We start from the raw sequence: 20,325 nt of genomic DNA on the forward strand, positions 1-20,325 counted from the left end.
CAGGAGCTTCTTCTGGGTCTCCCATGAAGGTGCAGGGGCCCAAGGAGCTGAGCCAATTTCTACTGCTTTCTCAGGCCATAGCAGAGAGCTACATCAGATGTGAAGCAGCGGAGACTGAGCCAGTGCCCATATGGGATGCTGTCACTGCGGGTGGTAGCTTTACCCGCTGCACCACAGTTCCAGCCCCCATTTGATTTTCATATCAAATTGTTGCTCACTCCTTTTGATGCACTGCCAAAATCTAATGAGTGACTTAGAACAAGCTTGCTAGTTTTGCTGAGTTTTGTTTTGCATTTTTTCTTATAGATATGCTTCTGCTTGAATTTCTATTTCTTTTTAGCTGTTTAAAACGTCATGCTTGGGGATGGTGCTGTGGTTAATCCTCTGCCTGTGGCATCAGCATCCCATATGGGTGCCGGTTCTAGACCCCGCTGCTCCTCTTCCAATCCAGCTCTCTACTATGGCCTGGGAAAGCAGTAGAAGATGACCCAATTCCTTGGGCCCCTACACCCACTTGGGAGACCCAGAAGAAGCTCCTGGCTCCTGGCTTCAGATCAGCGCAGCTCCAGCTGTTGCGGCCATTTGGGGAGTGAACCAGCAGACGGAAGACTTTTCTCTCTGTCTCTCCCTCTCACTGCCTGTAACTCTACCTCTCAAATAAATAAATAAAATCTTTAAAAACAATAAAAAACTTGTTATACAATTTCATTGTGTGAAATGTGAAAAGTATTCAAAATAATTTAAAAATCTGTCTGTACTGCAACTACTTTGCATATTTTAGTGCTTGAGTTTCTTCCACACTCCCATTGGCTGTTTGTCTCCCTGACACATCATTCCCTCTGTGCAGTGTCTTTCCTACCCAGAACTGCAGACAAAGCATCTCAGGATGACCTACAACTACACTCCTCTGAGATATCTTTTGCAAATCTTGTATATGTAAATTATTCTCTGGATAGTCTCCAAGCATCTCCAAATCAACATAGCATCTATTTTAATATAGTCTTCAAGAATTTCTTCACGGATTAATTCACTTTGAAAATTGCATGGTGTTCCCTCCTTTTTCTAGCTCTTCTTGGAGAATACAAAATATTTTTGAGCTGACTAAATATTTAACTATTGTATAATTTAGGTTAAATTACGGTGGCGTTTTGATTGGAACATGATATTTCAGGGTTAAACAAGCTTGAATTTTCTTGTTCATTTACCTTACTCCTGTTTACAGATATTGTCACTTTCTTTAGGTGTATCAGGGGGAAACATAGGAATTTTGGTGGAGATCTGCCTGTACGTATCACAGCTTCTTTTTTGCTTTGGAATGCAGTGGTCATAACCTGTGCATTTGTTATCTCCAAAACTGCCCAGAAAGTCTATTTTTTTTTATCACAGTAGTGTACGGTCATCTGCAGAAGTAACCTCACACACAAGCATCACCATAATAATTAAATCTTTTTAATGACTGAAGTTATTGAAGTTGGTCAGGGTGATTGTTAGGAAACTTTTCCATTATGTAGAGGAATCACAGGTATTTGGGCTGGTCTGTAAGAAAGGATTCAGGTATATTTTATCTAAATTCTCTATCAGGCTTCCTTCCTTTTGATTTTGTGATTTACCTATAACTCCAGGGAGAATTCTGATTGATTAAGCGGTTTCTGGTTGATTAGGATTTCACAGTGTTGGGGCCCACATCCTGAGGCTGGGAATACACCACACACTCTGCTTAGTGGGAAATGCTTCCCTGGGAAGGAGAAGTTCCCCCTTAATGGCCTGGGAGGAGCAATGGTGACAGAAAGGTAGTTTTAGCAGATGTCTACAAATACAAAAATTACTTCTTGGCTCTCCCACCTTTGTTCTGCATAAAATGGAAGAGCCACTGGCAGAAATGGTGTAGTTCATTTAGAATATTTTTCCATATACTAAGTGGAAAACGGAGCAGCTTTTGTCAGTGAGTTATTTGTGGTCTCTTCTCCTTAGTTCCCCTCTAGATATGAAATAAAATTAGAGTAATGGACATAATTAACTCGGAGTCTCATCTCAGAAGGATAATTTATTACCAGGTTAAAACCCCTTGAACCAGAACTCTAAGTGATTTGTAGTGATTATTATACAACACTTTCACATTTTTTGCTGACCTAGTTTTCTTTTTAAAAAAGAGGGGAAGAAACTGAATTATGGAGTAAAAAATGAGCCTTACCTATTTCACTGATTGAATTGGTTTTGTCAGGCTGCTTTATAAAACCACCTGAAAATTACCACATCCTTGACTCATTGACTATGTCAGAGTAACTAAGATCTTGCTACTCTTGGTCCTCCCCATCGTGTTAAGGGGGCTGCTGTGAAATGGGCTATCAATTGTACCATCTGCTTGACTAGGCCATTGGGTCAGTGGCATGGCCTGGTAGTTTCTATTCTCAGGGGGAACTGCACTCAGGCTGAGAGGTGAAAAGCCAGAAAACATAAAGTCAGAAATAGTAAGAAATTTGGAACATAACACTCACTTGAAACCGTACCATATACAGAAGCACAATCATATACAAATTCTGTTAGACCTATTTCTTTCAAAGCATGGAGGTAACTCTCAGAACAAAATTAGTGTAAGGACATCTTAAAGAACAATGACAAGCTGTGGGCACCAGATTGAATTCTGAGAAATTAAATAACATCTAATATTTATGTGGGCAAGATGAAAAATGCAGTTAGGGCAATCAAAAACTCATGTATGGAGAAACTGATCTCTGGTCAGTGAGCTCACAGAAAATGCGCAAGATGAAGATGGCATGGTGACATATTATGATGACATCATTTCAGTGTCACAATGTATTGTGTCTTGGCCTTTTCTGAAAAGTTTCATACAAAAGTGGTGCTTAGATTTGGGAAATATGTTGAACCTAATCAATTTATAGTTGAGGACATGTGTTTACTGCTTTGGGTGTTCTTACCCTGCCAATATTGGTTCATGTCAGCGACAGGTGAGGATACTTGTTCTAATTCCCATGATTGGAATTGTTTGTATTCTGTGTCAATTATTATCTGGAGAACTCTAGAATTAAAAGCTGCAAATTGAAGTCCTCTTTTCTCTTTAACATAATTAACTCTAATTATAAGATTAATTTTTTATTGTAAAATTTTTAAGTATAACCATTCAGAGGAGAATGAGTATCAGCCAAGACAGAAAGGGAAATGATTTAATTCATCAGTGCACACTTAACCATTTTTTTTGAGCTTTGGTGATTTTTGTCTTCTGTAAAAAAAGAGCAAATAATTCAACTCTCATAGGCTATATTTATTGTCCTTTGGAGAATGTAAGCATTCTATCAGTAGTTCAAAAGGAAAATGAGAGAATTGGATTTGCTGTATTTCTAAATGTGCTCATATTTCTATTTCTTGCTCTGTTCCAGAGGCAAAGACAGTTCTTTCAGTTCCCATTCCAATCAATAGCAAACTGATAAGCAGACATTGAAGAGGCCCTGAAAATGCAAGTCATTGCTGACAAATCAAGATCTCTGGTTTAATGATGTGCTGGATTAAATGATACTGAGGGTCTGATAGTTCCTGGCATATCAGAACTTTAAAACCAAAGTGGAAGATTTACTTTAGACCATAGAGGGAGCACACAACCAATAGGGTATACTAATAAACTACACAAATTATTTTGCTCAAACGTTTTGCAGACAGAAACTCTGAAGCCTCAGGGATACCTGATTCTTAGGGATGTGGAGAGACAGTTAACCAGATGGCTATTTGAGGATGGGCCCTAATGTCCCTGTTCTCACCCTGTGCACTCTTTTGGGCAAGAGACAATGGTAACAATGGGGAATCCTGCCTGGACTTTTGCAGTCCTCAAGCTGAGGATCAGTAAGGAGGCATTGTCTGCATCTGTGGTAAAGGTACATATTGTTTCCTGTATTCATTAGCAGCAAACATCTGAACCCATTCTTGTAAAGGATTTGCTCAGTGCACAGTAGCAAAATAGGTTTCCCTATCCCTTGTTTGATTTCTGTTATATTATCCTTAACTAAAATATGTGTTTTTCTTTTTTTTTTTTTTTTTTTTTTTTTTTTTTTTTTTTTTTTTTTTTTTGACAGGCAGAGTGGACAGTGAGAGAGAGACAGAGAGAGAAAGGTCTTCCTTTGCCGTTGGTTCACCCTCCAATGGCCGCCGCTGCAGCCGGCGCACCGCGCTGATCCTGGCAGGAGCCAGGAGCCAGGTGCTTTTCCTGGTCTCCCATGGGGTGCAGGGCCCAAGCACCTGGGCCATCCTCCACTGCACTCCCTGGCCATAGCAGAGAGCTGGCCTGGAAGAGGGGCAACCGGGACAGAATCCGGCGCCCCAACCGGGACTAGAACCCGGTGTGCCGGCGCCGCAAGGTGGAGGATTAGCCTATTGAGCCACGGCGCCGGCCTAAAATATGTGTTTTTCTAAAAATAAGGTGTTCCATTCTTTACACATTATAAACACTGATGTTTTCAATAGGGAAAAAAGATTTTTTTTTACTTAGTTAAACAAGTGTTTCTTATCCTTGAAAATATATGAGAAAATTAACATGCATTTTTTGATCATCCATGCAAATGTTTTAGGTGGCTGAATATCATCAGACTTGCATTTAAAAACATTTTCTCAGACATATTTGTCTTTTCTTTACTTTTCCAATTATATGACAATTGTGAAGATAAAGTAATCTTCACTGCCTTTACTTAAAGACTGAATAAGAGCATTGGATGATGTTTTCCCATTTTTCATCTGAATATTTTGAATGTGAAAAGGAAGTAAGCTAGAACAAGTAAGCAATTTGTGATGATTGAAATTTTTGTAGCTGGAACAAAAAGTAAAACACAACTAATGCAAACAAAGATGAAGAAGGCATTTTAGAGTTAACTACGTTTGTCAGTCACCATTCTCTCTCCACTTCTAAGGGTTTGATTGGAGTTGGATAAGTTGTCTATGAGTATGTCCGTGCAAACACACCAGGCAAGCACCATTAGTCCCATACTTCTCATGCTTCCTCTATTTTTTTCTTCCTTTCAAAGTCTAAATTTTTCTGAAGTTATTGAAGCAGGGTCTCTGGGTGAGAGTCTTCTCTGGAATTCTTACACTTTGTATTTTATTCTCTTTTACAACGACAGGCAAAAGTTTCAATCACTAATATAATCTGAATATTACTTTTCTGAAGCAAGGTTATTGTTTTCCATTCAATACCTATGATGTGGTACAGGAGAAAGATACCCCCAAAACATTCATCTACAATCTTTCTCTAAAACTTAATGTCTGATAAGGAAAAAATTGTCTCTTACTCCTGATTCTTAGATTTTTAAAAATTTACATTATGCACATAATATTTTCTGTGTATTGGGGAAATTGGCCAGGTAATATAATAATATGTCCAATCACAAAGTAGGTATCCAATTTTGGGGGATTCTTTTCATTTTTTATTATTCTTTCTTCATTTATTATTATTTATATGAAAGTCTCTCTAGGGGGTCCAACACTGGGCACGGCGGGGAGCCGCCACCTGCAGTGCTGGCATCCCACCAAGTCCCGCTGCTCCACTTCCAATCCAGCTCTCTGCTAATGGCCTGGGAAGGCAGTAGAGGATGGTCCTAGCCCTGGGAACCCTGTACCCACTTGGGAGACCTGAAAGAGGCTCCTGGCTCCTGGCTGCATATTGGCACAGCTCCAGTTGTTTTGGCCATGTGGGGAGTGAACCAGAAAGTAGAAGACATCTCTCTCTGCCTCTCCTTCTCTGTGTAATTCTGACTTTCAGATGAATAAATGGATTTTTAGAAAAAAGAAAAAAAAAGTATCTCTAGGGAATTAACATATGTAACACACACACAAAAACTCATGCCAAGAGCTCATTGCTTAACCGAAAATGCAATCCTATAAGTAACTAAAGTATTAAGAGTGGTGAACTGGGTTTTGATGTTTTAATCTGATTATATAGGATGTTATATAATAAAATATTTTTTATACAAAAGTAAGATGTTAGAAAAATAACACAAAACCTTTTTTTGGAAAGTGATTTAAAGATGAAAATGTAGGCTGTAACATCTAACAGGTGGCACGATTGTAAGAAAATTGCTCTTCATTGGTGACAGTTCATCATCTTCAGGGATCTAGAATTTTCTCTGATAATCAGTAAACTTTCAAAGGCTTCCTGGAGGAGTAGGGCAATTGTCCTTTAATTGTATTTTTCTACATTCAGAGAAGAAAGTGAGTCTCCTTATTTGAAATAAGTAGGGATTTTATTTCCTTGAAATGAACATAATCCAAAAGGGGAAAAAATCATTGAATTTGGAATTTAGAATTCTGATTATGCCGTGTGTTATGCATTTCTGTTAGGTCATCACAAAACACACTGCACACCCGAGTAAGGGGAAGGGTTTATTGGGGAAAACCAGCAGGCGGGAGGGAAGGAGCGAAGAAGGAAAAAGGAAGAGAAGGAGAGTATAAGAGAGACAGAGAGGAGAGGAACTAGCAAGGAGAGAAGAGAGGGAGCAGAGAGAAGAGAGAGGAGAGGAGGAGAGAAGAGCAGATGAGAGGAGCCAAGAGAGCCACGTGTTCAGAAACAAGTCCTTTTAAAACTGTGCCGGAGGGCGGGCAGGGAAGCAGGAGCAGCCAATCCCATTAGGATGGGGGTGGAGCTTGACACTGGTGGTTGGGCCATGTGGCCACCTGGCTTCCAGCAATGGCGGCGGGGGCTAGGGCCTAGGATGTAAATCAGGGTGTGGATCGCGCCATAGATAAAACTGCGCCAGTTTCCTAACACTATGGATTCTAAAACACCTGGTTACATAATGCAGGTCTATATATTTGAACATATGAGAGAGAGTGTGTGTGTTGGGGGAGGCATTATTTTCAGAATCTGCAAACCCTTCATTTACTTATATTGTAATGGAGAATAGAGATAGATTTTGTGGGTTTTTTTTTAAACTACATATGTTGAATTAAACTTTATGTGTTTTTCTCAAGTTGTCAATTTCTTTTTTTTAAACTATACTGTGTTGCACTGATACACTACTTAAGCAAGTTAACTCAAAAGATACTGGGTTTCGTGAAGACTCGTCCCTCCTCTCACTCACTGTGCTTTATAAGGTGCTAGCTAGCAGTGCACTTGTTCCACAAATACATTGGGGATAAAAAAGCACAATCTACTTTCAAGTGTCTTACAGACTTGGGTGACAAAGGTCAAGATAGCATTGGGTCACATTATTATACAGATGATCTGATGAGATTAAAAACAGCCACAAAAGGCCTCTTTTTCATTTGACTAAATGTGCAGAAAAAAGCTTGAATTTCTTGTCCTGGAAACTTTGTTCTAATGTACCCTGAGAGAAGAACTAGGTTTGCCTAAGACCAAATGGAAAACAAAATAAAAATAGTAGCCATGCCCTGCCCCCTCCCGGGTTCAACTGAGGAGTCTTCTGAGAACTTGCCTTCCTTTTCTCAGTGAAATGCTACCTTATTTAATAAATAATAATAATAATAATACACTAATAATAATAATAAAGAAATTCACTAACTCCATATAGATTTTTTTTAAAAATCAAATGGTAAGGAAAGATTGAAAACAAAAGCCCACCTAGAATATATAAATCAAATCATATTTAATTAAGTCATGGTGACCAATGTACAATATGGCTTTATGATTTTCTAGATCTTAACACATATATTCTCATTCAGTCCTATCTGAAATATCCTAGAAAACATGGAAGTCAGATGTTCATGTGGTTTGCCAAGGCATAGCTCCTTGTTGATGTGAATTGAGAGTAGGGGATCCACTTTGAGTCTTAGTTCTAAGACTCATGTTATTTAATCTTCTGTGTTTGTAGTTGAGTTGTAGTATCTGATAAGCTGTATCAAGGGACTATTTAAATTTAACATACTGTGACTATTTCACCTCTTCTTCTTTAGACTGCTCCTTGAACAGTTTTCAATACATGTTAAGTTCATTTGCACTGGGTTTCTGCTGTCACCTTTTCTTATTAAGCCAGCAAAATATTGCCATTGCTAAACAGCCTGCAATTGCATGAGCCCATCCTTAATGCCTGCATAATAGTCATCAGCATCAACAAAGTGAGCAAAGTTTCTTAGGTTACTTTTAACGAACCTTCTCACTGTTATCTTTAAATAACTTGAAATAAGAGAGTGACATGAATGGTTACATACAGAGTATCACTTGCTTACAACAAAGCAAATACAAAAAAACACCCTGATTTCATGTAGTCCAAGAGCCTGCAATTAAATAGGAGTATGCTGACTCAGTCATCAATGCTGACAAAGAATTAAAATAAAATAAAGCAAATTAAAACCTTGTAAAAGTTTTAAGTACCAATCGCCTTTCTGTCCTCAGCGTTTTCTGACTGCACAAACAGAACTCAATGGCCATTCTGTGAACCTTTAAATATTTACAAAAAAAAACTAAAAAGCGTTAGGATATAATAAAATCAATGTTTGTATATTTTTTACTGTTAACATCTAAATGAGTATTTCATGTGCTGTGTTCTACTTATGAGTCAACTCTGTATAGGTTCAATTATTCGTATTTTTTCAGTTAATGGAAATGTCAAAGAACCTCTAAACCTGAATGAAAGTTCTCCCACTCACTGTGCTGTGGGGACTTTTACTCTCAGTTCTGAAACTGATCATTTGCAGAAGACCCTTCTCTTTATTCCTTTGACCTTTCAAATTACCCACCACTGTCCTTTTAATTTATACTCCTCCAAGCTACTGTTATTATTCTTACTATTTTTTTTTCCTTACCGACATCTGCCATTTCTGGTCTGCAAAGTGCACTTGTATGATTTAATGTCTAGCGGTGTCCTGTATAAGAAACATTTTGAATCAAGCTCTCATCCTCTTTGTGGAATCTCTCATTTTTCAGATTTTAAGAAATGACATGTTTTCATCTCCTCAACACCAGATTTGAAAATTTTATACTGGATTTGAAAATCCTGAGGTTATTTTTGCATTGTCATCACGCATTTCTGATTATTGAGAATAATTCATCTTTGTATCAGAGCGATCTTTTTTAAGGCGGTTAGTAACAGTGCGTGTGAAGCAAACATGTATAAAGCAATTAAGCACAAAGCCCTCTCCTGCATCTCCCACTGTGTAGGAAACACTGAGAGCTGTTGTGTACGAATTAGCCCTTGAGCTCCTTCTCCTCCTTGGAGAGGACACATTTCCAGGACAAAAATATTTCCGCTGAGAACAGTCTCAATACAGAGCTCGCCAGCTTACACGTGGTGTCTTGTCTTATCACTTCTGAACAGACCTTGGAGTTTGAAAGGGTTTAGAAATTTGCTTAACTTGCCATTTCCTGACATAATGAGGAAATCAATGTGTCCTGCCTTTCGGAATGCTTCTGTGTTCGGAATAACTCAACGGGAGTGCACAGTGATAAGCGGAAAGAAAACTGCAAGAACTTGCACATCAACTCAGAATCAGTGATACCTTACTGATAAAACAATGTTAATTTACTGCAGGGGGACCCTACATAGTCTGCATCTATAGCAACAAACTCCCGTGTCCTACTAAAGGTTTGTTTTGCCACAGTGAATAATATTCTTGGAAACACAGGAGGTGTACCCCAGATCAACTAGGACTTTGGGACTGAGTGGGGAAACTAATTGGTTTTGGGAAAACATTTGCATGTTCCCATGTCCAGATTGTCTTTCTTACTCAAACATGTTCAAGAGCTCAGCTATTTGCTTATGGGAAATAGAAGAACAAAACGCTGTGCCCTTGAAGGAGCCTTAGATTATATTTCTGTGGTGATAAAACAAATGAATCTGTAATAGGAATTAACATCATACACATGATGGCAGAGTGAGCTCCTTGCCACTGTGGGTTGAGTGCACCTTGAACGGCCAGCAAAATGCCTGCATTGTAACTGTCTGAGGGATACAAATCCATTTGGGATATCCCCACCCTCCAAAGCTTGTTTCAGGACACATATTTGACCCTGGGAGAACAGAATTAAATACATGAAACCCATTTCATACTTTTAAAAAGTTTATTCATTGATTGTTGGTCCGTGTAAGAGACACTGCACAACATTTCCCCTATTCTCTCCATTAACAAAATTAAGATGTTTTCAAGGCATGATGTTTGTATACAAATTATCTAAATTTTTTATGCTCCTCTACCATAGAGAGTGATCAATAAACTGTTCTTCGGCAAAGTCAACTTTCCATAATAAAGATAAGTTGAAATGGAAAAAAAAATATGATGATGACGTGCCCCTTTCTAACCATCCTTCCTGGACAATTCTCTTGTCAACGTCTAGTCTTTTCCCCATAGCCCTCTTGTCTGTCATTTCTAAGCCCACTACTCAGACTTTGCTTTAAAAAAAAAAAAAAAAAAAACACTTTCTGATTCAGGACAGTGCTAGATTTACCAGACATTTCAAAGTACAGGGTGTTTGTATGAACTCTGCATTTATTTTCTCCTAATAAGAGCATTTGCCTTTGACACATTTATTTTAAATACAGAACACTTTAATGCTTGATAACGAACGATTATACTTCATTCTGATCTAGAATCCTTACTTTATTCAGCTTTGCTTAGTTTTAACCCAATGTCCTCTCTCTGATTCATATCACTGTTAGTTGCCCTGTCTCCTTACATCACCTTGTCTGTGATAACTTCTTGGACTTTCCTTATCTTTGGTGACCTGTACAATTTTGGGGAACATTGATCATTGCAGAATGTCCCCAGCTGGAATTTTTCTGATGCATTTCTTTTTTTTTTCCACAGGCATAGTTAAACAGTGAGAGAGAGAGACAGAGAGAAAGGTCTTCCTTTGCCGTTGGTTCACCCCCCAAATGGCCGCTAAGGTCAGCACCCTGCACGCATCCGAAGCCAGGAGCCAGGTGCTTCCTCCTGGTCTCCCATGGGGTGCAGGGCCCAGGCACTTGGGCCATCCTCCACTGCACTCCCGGGCCACAGCAGAGAGCTGGACTGGAAGAGGGGCAACCGGAACAGAATCTGTTGCCCCAGCTGGGACTAGAACCTGGGGTGCCAGCGCCGCAGGTGGAGGATTAGCCAAGTGAGCTGCGGCACTGGCCAATGAGTTTCTCAAGAATAGACTAAGTATACATGTTTTGTGGAAGAACACAACAGAAATAAAGTGTATTTTTAATACATCATATCAAGGATACACACTACCAATATGATGTTAATATTGATGATCTGATGAGGCTATGTGTGTTAGCTTTCTCTATTATAAAGTGCTTCTATTTTTCTTTCTTTTTTTGTACTGTATTCTGGAATGGAAATCACTGCACAGATCTTACTTAAGTGAAAAATCATGTTCAACTTCTTTGAGAACAAAATATCCATTATTACTTGTAATTCAATACTATATATGCATTATTTTGCTCATATTGTTCTGATTTGGGGCATTAGGAGCTCTTTCAGTTGACTTTTGGGTCATTATTTGTTTTTACTGCTTTGCTTGTTTGCTTTGCACTTCCTCATACACTGACACTATCAGAATATCCAGGTGCCTAATTCTATGACAATGTTTTTTATATGAAAAAAATAAGGGAAGTTTTTTTTTTTTTTTTTTTTAATACAGTGGTTAGTCAATTTGCATCCCATGTCAGAGAGCACGGTTGTGAATCCCAGCTCTGTTTCTGATTCCAGCTTCCTGCTAATGGTACACTCTGAGAGGCAGCAGTGTTGACTCAAGTAACTGAGTCTCTGTTACCCGTATGGGAGACCTGTGTTCTCTTCCAGGCTTGTAGCTTCAGCCTGGCTCAGTGCTGGCCTCTGCGGGAAACTGGAGAGTGAATCAGTAAATGGAAGATCTATGTATCTCTGCCTTTTAAATAAAAACAAAAATCACACTCTATATTTATAAATATAGGGGCTGGCACTGTGGCGTATGAGGTAAATCTGCTGCCTGTGGCACGGGCATCCCATGTGGACACTGGTTTGTTTCTTGGCTGCTCTACTTCCAATCCAGCTCCCTGCTGATGTGCCTGGGAAAGGAGTAGAAGATAGCCCTTTCAGTGTGTCCCAGATTTGCCCATTGTGGCCATTTGGGGACTGAGCCAGACGATGGAAGATGTCTCTCTCTGCCTCTGCTTCTGCCTCCCCCTCTCTGTAACTATGTTTTTCAAATAAATAAACATAAATCTTTCAAAAAATAATGATACATCTCTGAGGATCACAGTGTTATATTTTAGAATATGTAGATTGAGTGCCCCTGTTTAATGTTTTGTATCCTAGTCCTATATATGTAATATATCCAGGAAACCATGGCTACCTTTATCGGAAAGTGACATTAGAAAACAAGACTTTGATGGTTGGCAAGCTCGTTTACTAGGAAGTCCTTCATTCTAGCTCATCTCAGATGACAGAATAAGGAAAGATGACAGAATGAAGAAATATGTGTGTATTTAATGACTCATGCATATATGTATATCTATATATATTTCTCTATGTAGACATCTTCATTGCTATTAAGGTAAACATGAACGCACACTGATGTCTCCAACATTAATATATTACTACATGGATCATTAATATATTACCAACTAAAACAGTAGGAAATTGGTTTCATTCTCCAGTATAACTGTCCAATTTGAAATTGTTCAATTGCAAAATATCTGAATAGTGGTATCAACATTGTTAACCTGTATTCTTTCCCCATGGGAAGCAACTTTATCAACTGCTATAGAGAATTTGCATAATGATTCTGGGTATAGTGTGGGCACCACCCTCCTCAATTTACCCTCAATGGCTGTGTCATGAAATTTGTTACCTAAAAGCCATTTTCTTAAAGTCCTTCTACTGAAGTTTGCCTCAGTTTAGACCAAATTAATCAAATAAGTTTGTCAAAAAAGTCAAAATATTTTAGGGACAGGGACATAATTATATTTTATACATAAGCATCATCATCTTCATGTACTTTGGAAAAATAAGTGTCTTATCAGCTGAGAAAATTATTTAAGATATTTTTTGCTTACAATATTGAGATATTAAACATTTTTATAAAAATTAAAGGCAGGCGTGAAGAGAATTATGAGAAGATGTTAGTAAGGAGTGGATGAATATATGCTTTGTCAGAGGGTGCTAGAAGAAAAGGGTCACGTAAGTGCTGTACTGGGGAAACCAGAACAAGATTGATGACTTACTTAATGTAGTCACATGTTTGCCAAAGACTCAGAAAATTAAAGTTACTCACCCAGCACTCCACTGAGAAAGGAGTAATTCCACAGTCTTCACTTATCTTTTGACTCAATGTTACTTTGAAGGGTCAATTTTATGATACCAGAGGAAAATATATTTTGCAAAACCTATGTGAAAATAGAAGCATTTTCATAAGAAATGTCAGGGGTCATTTTCCATCACGATCAGGAAACATACGAGCACTTTGACAAAGAAAACACCTTTGCATTCTCTTGTATAGATGTAACCTGAGTGGGCCTTTCCAAACTTGCAATTAGAAAGATTTGTCAAAGCATAACTTGCAGGACTTAACTGTATGTAAAATCCATACTTAATTTTGACCTTATAAATGTTCTGCTACTTATTCTAGGTAGTAAAAATAGAATGTATTTTCCAAAAATAACGAGTAGCAGGCATAATTGCACATGTACTCTTGAAATCACTGAAATGTGAAAATGGATGATCAAACCACAAAGTATAGTTTAGAGACCTGAGAAAACCAATTATAACCATCTTCAGTAGCTTTTGAACTATTTAGAATTTCTTTGCAATGCGATATAATGCATATCAGTCAAAGCTTAAATGTCTATATTGAATACTTTAACTGTTTATTACGTTGGAAATAGGCAAAAATTATTTTTTCTCATCTACACAAAAATTTCAATTTACACTTATTTTAAAATAGCCTCACAGGAAAAGGAAAAATAAGAAGAACACTTTAATTTCTGTTTACGATATTATCAATATAAGTAGGCAGGGTGTTGATTGGGCTATTGCTCCAATCTTTTCCAAAGGAATAAAACAATATTGTACTTGTTCCACCCTTGGGCTTAGGTGGTCTAAGAAGGCTTCCCTAAGGAGCACCATGACAATTGACAAGGTTTGACAAATTAGGTAATGTCAAATTGAGTGAACACACTTAATGGAAAACAAATAATTGACAGCTAATGATGAGTTTCTTTGGAGGTGCACAAACATACCCAAAAAAGATGGAAAATAATTGGACTGTATGTTTGTCTTTCTAAGGCTACATCTATTTTCTCTTACATGGTATCATGTAAGGATTATTAATAGCATGATATAACTTTAGCCAGACATGAAAGCAACTTCTGGCCAGGGAGGATAGGTGGACTGCGTTATGTTGCTGCTAAGTCTGACAGGTGCTGTATTTAACTCATCTACTGACACATGAGTCGGGCAGAATATCCTGGATACCTCCTAGAACTGTATTGGAAACAAATGTTGGATCTTGCCTATCATAACTAATGGAGTAATCTACATACCAGTATCTCAATTCAGAGCCAATCTTTTTTTTTTTTCCTGACAGGCAGAGTTAGACAGTGAGAGAGAGACAGAGAGACAGAGAGAAAGGTCTTCCTTCCATTGGTTCACCCACCAAATGGCCACTACAGCTGGCGCACTGTGCCGATCCGAAGCCAGGAGACAGGTGCTTCCTACTGGTCTCCCACGCGGGTGCAGGGCCCAAGCACTTGGGCCATCCTCTACTGCCTTCCCGGGCCACAGCAGAGAGCTGGACTGGAAGAAGAGCAGCCGGGACGGAATCCAGCTCCCCAACCAGGACTAGAACCTGGAGTACTGGCGCCGCAGGTGGGGGATTAGCGTAGTGAGCTACAGTGCTGACCCCTAGCCAATATTTACCACCAAACATGATAGTTCAATCTTTAAGAACATGGTAAGGCAGCTAGGTTATTCCTTAATTTATTTGCCATAATTAGAGTTAACTAGTGCCTTTCTGACGCTGTATAAAGCACTATAGTAATAAATTTGAGTAAAAATTGTTTTTTTTACACAGAATCCACTGTTCTCAGACCAAACTTCACATTGATTATGAAACATATTCTTTTCTTTTTAGCTATGGGAAAGCTTTCTGCCCACAAAAGTCTAGTTTGCTTTTACCAAAAATCCCATACTTGTAGGATTCCCCTATCATATTTCAAGTAGCTTTATAGCATTTATATTTTGCCTTTTGTTATTGGAAATGCACAAATCATAGAATATAGAGAATAAGGTAAAAAGCAGAATATATCTATCATTAATGTATTTTATGGACTCAGATTAAATCACAAAGAGATTATTTGCATATATAAAATATGAAGTTGGGGCTGCTTTGTGCCACAACTTTTTTTTTTTAAAGATTTATTTATTTACTTACTTACTTGAAAGTCAGAATTATACAGAGAGGAGAGACAGAGAGAGAGAAAGAGAGAGAGAGATAGAGAGAGAGAGAGAGGTCTTCCATCCGATGGTTCACTCCCCAATTGGCCGCAACTGTTGGAGCTGCACTGATCAAAAGCCAGGAGCCAGGAGCTTCTTCTGGGTCTCCCATGTGGGTGCAAGGGCCCAAGGACTTGGGCCATCTTCTACTGCTTTCCCAGGCCATAGCAGAGAGCTGGATCGGAAGAGGAGCAGCTGGGACTAGAACCAGCATCCATATGGGATATAGGCACTCCAGGCCAGCGTATTAACCCACTCACCAGAGCGCCGGCCCCAACCACAACATGTTAAACCTGCAGCCTGTGCCACTAGCATACCGTATTAAAGACCTAATTTGAGTCCCAGCTGCTGGTTCTCTATCTAGCTCCCTGCTGATGTTCGTGGGAAAGCATCTGTAGATGGCCAAAGTATTTGAGGCCCTGGTTCCCATGGTAGAGTCCAGGATGAAGTATGGAGTTGCTACCTTCAGCCTGGGCCAGCCCTGGCTGTTGTGTGCATTTGGGGAATGAACCAGCAGAGGATGATTCTCTCTCTCTCTCTCTCTTTCCTTGCTGTCTGTATGCCTTTCCTATAAGTAAATCACTTAAAAAATATGAAATTAGATCTCAACATACTTTACATAAAAATCAATTCCAGATAAATTAAATGCTTAAATATGACTGATAAACCTTCAAAACCTTTAGAATATATTATTGAAGAATATTGTTTACCTTAGGGGAAGTATGCTACTTGTTGAACAAGAAACAGGGCCCTGTCTTTATGTCTTTTCAATTTTTGAAAAAAAAATATTTATTTGAGAGGTGGAGAGAGAGAGGAGTGAGGAGAGTGAGAGAGAGACTGACAGATGGAAATCCTATCTGCTGGTTCAGTTCCCAAAAGTCCACAATGTCTTGGGCTGAACTGGGGTCAAAGTCAGGAGCCAGGAACACACACCTTGTCTCTCATGTGGGTGCCAGGAACCCAGTTACAGGATTCATCCTTATACCCAGCTCCCAAATTAGCAGGAAGCTGAAGTTAGGAGCTAGAGATGGAAACAAACCCAGATATGTAACATGGGGGTGCTGGACTAAATGCACATTTCTCTTTATGTTTTTTGATACAGAACATCTTCCAATTTGAATGTCATTGAGCACATCAACCTTGTCCTTTTCAGTCTATACTTAGTTTGTAGTCTGTGTCTCATTGTCCCTGTGTCTCTTTCTGTGTGTCTGGATTTTCTGGTTTCTGTTTCTTTCAGTTCCTGCTCCTGCTACCTTTTCCTGAGTGGGTGAACATGGGTGCGTTTTTATTTAACACATGCTCAGTTGTATTTTACCTTAGGGAATACTAGGATTATTAGTGGAAGGGATATTCTCTCAAGTGTTTTCTTTGGCTTCTGTCAAGTGAAAATCCACGATCATTTTAAAATGGAAGCTTTCATAACAGAGAGGCTGTGTATTTTCAGCTGCCAACTCCGTGTGAGGCTTGCCATGTTTTAGCCTTTAAATGTTAAATGCAGAGATCTTTGGATTCTAAGCTGTGTCCTCTGTTTTGTGTGCTTGCAGTCTCTGCAACCCCAGAAGACACTTGGATAATCGTGTGTGCTGCAGAAGTACCCAGGGCAAAATTCATCCACACCAAGGGTTCCCTCAAGGAACCTTCTACCTCTATTACTTCTTTATCTCTTTAGCTTTTTAACCTTTGTTTCTTTTAATTTATATATATGTCAACTAAGTATTTAAAATACATCCATTGAAATATTTATTTTATTCTGCACTATTGTCTGGTGCTTTATGGTTATTTAGGATATTTATTTTATTCTGCATGATTGTTGTCTGGTGCTTTATGGTTGTTTAGGATATTTTGTTTCCCTGTCATAGTTTCATAAAGACTTAGGTACTTACTCTTTTCTTGTCTTTCTCTTGCAATTATATTTGTCTTCCATCTGCTTTTAAGTTGCCATTTATTCTCCGCTTTCTCTGAGAATTCTATTTGCTTTCTTCATTCTTGATAACAATAGAGATACAAATGAGAATTCTAAAAACACACTTCATTGAATATTTTTAAGGAGTGTGAGAGAGGGTACACGTAAGAATGAGACAATGTATTAATAACAGTGACTTTTAGTTCTGTAAAAAAAGATAAACAATTAACTTCACATAAACAATTAACTTCACATGAAAAAATACTTGTATGTAATACTAAATTAGCTATGCATTCCCACAGTCTTTAGTCTAGAATTTTCTTTATTAAAATGTGTATCCACAATGTTTGATAATCCATCAATTTATGCATTTATATATATTTGTAAAATGAACACAATTATACTGTGTAAGGTTTTGGAGTTTCTATGCATGATAAAATGATATGTCATTTGGTGATTTTTTGAAAAAAAAAAAAGCAAAAAAGCTTGCAGTTGTAAACAGGTTGTCGTGGGAAGGACAGACTGAGACCCATTCAGGAAAGCTTAAGGCCATGGGAACTTAAACAGTTAAGGATGAAAGAGCTAGTGGCCCATAGATGTGGTGGTTTCTGAATGCCATGTCAAATAGGACGTTTGCTCTCGTGGAAATTGAAGAGCACCGTGGCAAATGCGGGCTGCAAATCTCATCTCCAAATTAGACACACAGACTCTGCTGCTCACTGTGCACTTTCCTAGGCAATGCACTTTTCTGTGACTTAGTTTGACAGTATCTTTTTTATGAACCATTCAGGAGCAATATTGAAAATTAAACCATTGAGCAGAGCCAGAATGTAAGTTTGAAGAAAGAGCATTTTTGAGAAAAACATCTAATGCTTTTAGGCTCAAGTTAGACTTAAACTAAATGGAAGTAACTATTTGTGTAACAGGAACACTATTTGTGCTAGGTACGCATGTCAGTCTTAGAAATATAAATGATTTGGGGTTGATGCAAATGAAGAGAATTTGAAATACAGTTGCATAGTAGTGAAACATTAGTATTTCTCTTCTCAGGACTATGTAATTGTTTAGATAATAGGAAAGCTAATATAGAAAATTGATACAATGTCACACTTTCAAAGAGAAACCACGGAATTATTTAGTTTGGTTGGGGATGGTTCTCTGACTTCCTAGCTCTGGTGTGCTAACTCTCCACGTCTCATTGTGGAGATAGCATATGTCTTTTTAAATTGACAATTATCATTTTAATCTCCACCAGGGGTTTAAAACCTTTGCTTGCATTGAATCAGTGTGACTTTAAGCAAAAGTCCATTTATTAAATCTTTTATTAGGCTTTTCATTATGCATGCTTGTAAAGATCTTAATAGAGATGTTAAGTAATGAAATTTTGCAAGTTCCTAAAATCTTCATAAATCTCCATAAATTGACTCTTTATGAGAAACCTGCTTTCATTGTGTCTGATTTTTATTCATATGCAACCCAAATGTTAATATACTTTAATTAGAGCTAATATGATTTATCTCTTCACTCATTATATAAGTTAATTTTCTTCTAAAGAAGTCCTGTTTTCAAATTCTCTCCAGCAGTGTAGAATTAAAGTAATTATAGTTTGGCTTAGGAAATTAGTCATGAAGGTTCATGAATGCTAAAATAAATTGGAGTTTTCACAGGATAAATTAGGCCATATGCTTTACAGAAGGAAAAAGGAGAGAGGAAATGATTTCTGTCGTTCTATTTTCTACAGGGGAAAAGACTCTGGAAAAATAGAGGATAAATAAAAAGAAGCTTTGCTATAGCAAAACCTGGGACAGACAGAATGGTCCTCATTTTTATGACTAACAATTGATCCAACAAATATGGAATATGCACGTGTAAAATCTAGTGTTATTCTAGCATTCAAAAATAAACCGTTGTTTATTCAACAGCTATTTTTATAGTTTTTGATTTCCTGTGAGTGATAGGCTAACAAAATAGTTCTAAAATTTATCAGAAATATTTTTATGATCTAATGTCTTTTGTTGCAGGTGTAGATTTCAGGTTTATTTGTTTTCTTTTTCTCAGTGTTCTATGCCATTCTTCTTTAGCTTTCTACATATTCTACCAATGAAATATTCTGAAACTTATCATCCCAAGATTTCTTTCTGTCATGAAAATACTCGCAATTCAATCTGTAACTCTGTCATCATGAGCCTCACTCTTGAACACAAAAGGATACCCCAATAAAACATCTCAGCTACCAAAATCTTGTTCTAAAACTTAGGGCAGCACATTTATTTTAATCGAACAGTACCTAAATGGAAGTATTCCTTGTGAATTAGAAGGAAACAAAGTATTTCTTGCAACAACATCAATTTGGATGATATTTCTCATTTATTTCTGCCCCCCAAGCAATGTGGTGGAGGAGCTGGAGGTAGTGTTGCCACTTCCTCTCTTTGCTGCTGGAGGCCAAGGATTCATGGAGGGCTCTCCAAAAACAGCCACTCTAGAGCGCTCTTCTTCCACTGCCGTCTGCTGGGGGACAGAGGAGCCTCCTGGTGACACCAAGAAGAAAATTGACCTCCTGCTAAAGGCTGTGGGAGATACCTCTATTATGAAAACCAAGAGGAGGACAGTAGCGTGAGCTAGAACCATCCAAGGGCTCCTTGACTTCATCAAAAAGTTTGTTAACCTTATGGTCTCAGAACAGTTGATTATTTATGTGAACCAATCCTTTGCTGCTTCCCAGACCAGGAAGTCGGAACTCTGTATGGGTGTTTTGGCAGTGATGACAAACTGGTCCTGCATTACTGCAAATCCCAGGCATGGGAATGAACCACAGAGAAAAACAGCTTACTACATAAAAGGACTTTTCACAGAGGAAAAGGCTTTGTGGCAAGAGAATTAATGGGTGATCTGTCCAGGATACATCTACTGTGACCCTATTGTAAGCCTAGGAAAGGGCCATAGAATGGATGGACTCAGGAAGATGTGACTAGGATGGATGTCCAGACCTTCCTAAAAGACTGGCAAGTCTG

General features: G+C 38.3%; 1 pseudogene; it reads left to right on the forward strand.

Annotated features, from left to right (window-relative positions):
• LOC149122761 (ubiquitin-like protein ATG12 pseudogene) overlaps positions 1–20,122 on the forward strand; it is a 137,115-nt pseudogene extending 116,993 nt beyond the window's left edge.
• The last annotated feature ends 203 nt before the right edge of the window (positions 20,123–20,325 follow it).

This window comes from Oryctolagus cuniculus, chromosome 13 (genome assembly GCF_051225735.1).
Source record: "Oryctolagus cuniculus isolate XC-2025 breed Fujian yellow rabbit chromosome 13, ASM5122573v1, whole genome shotgun sequence".
Taxonomy (NCBI): Eukaryota; Metazoa; Chordata; class Mammalia; order Lagomorpha; family Leporidae; genus Oryctolagus; species Oryctolagus cuniculus.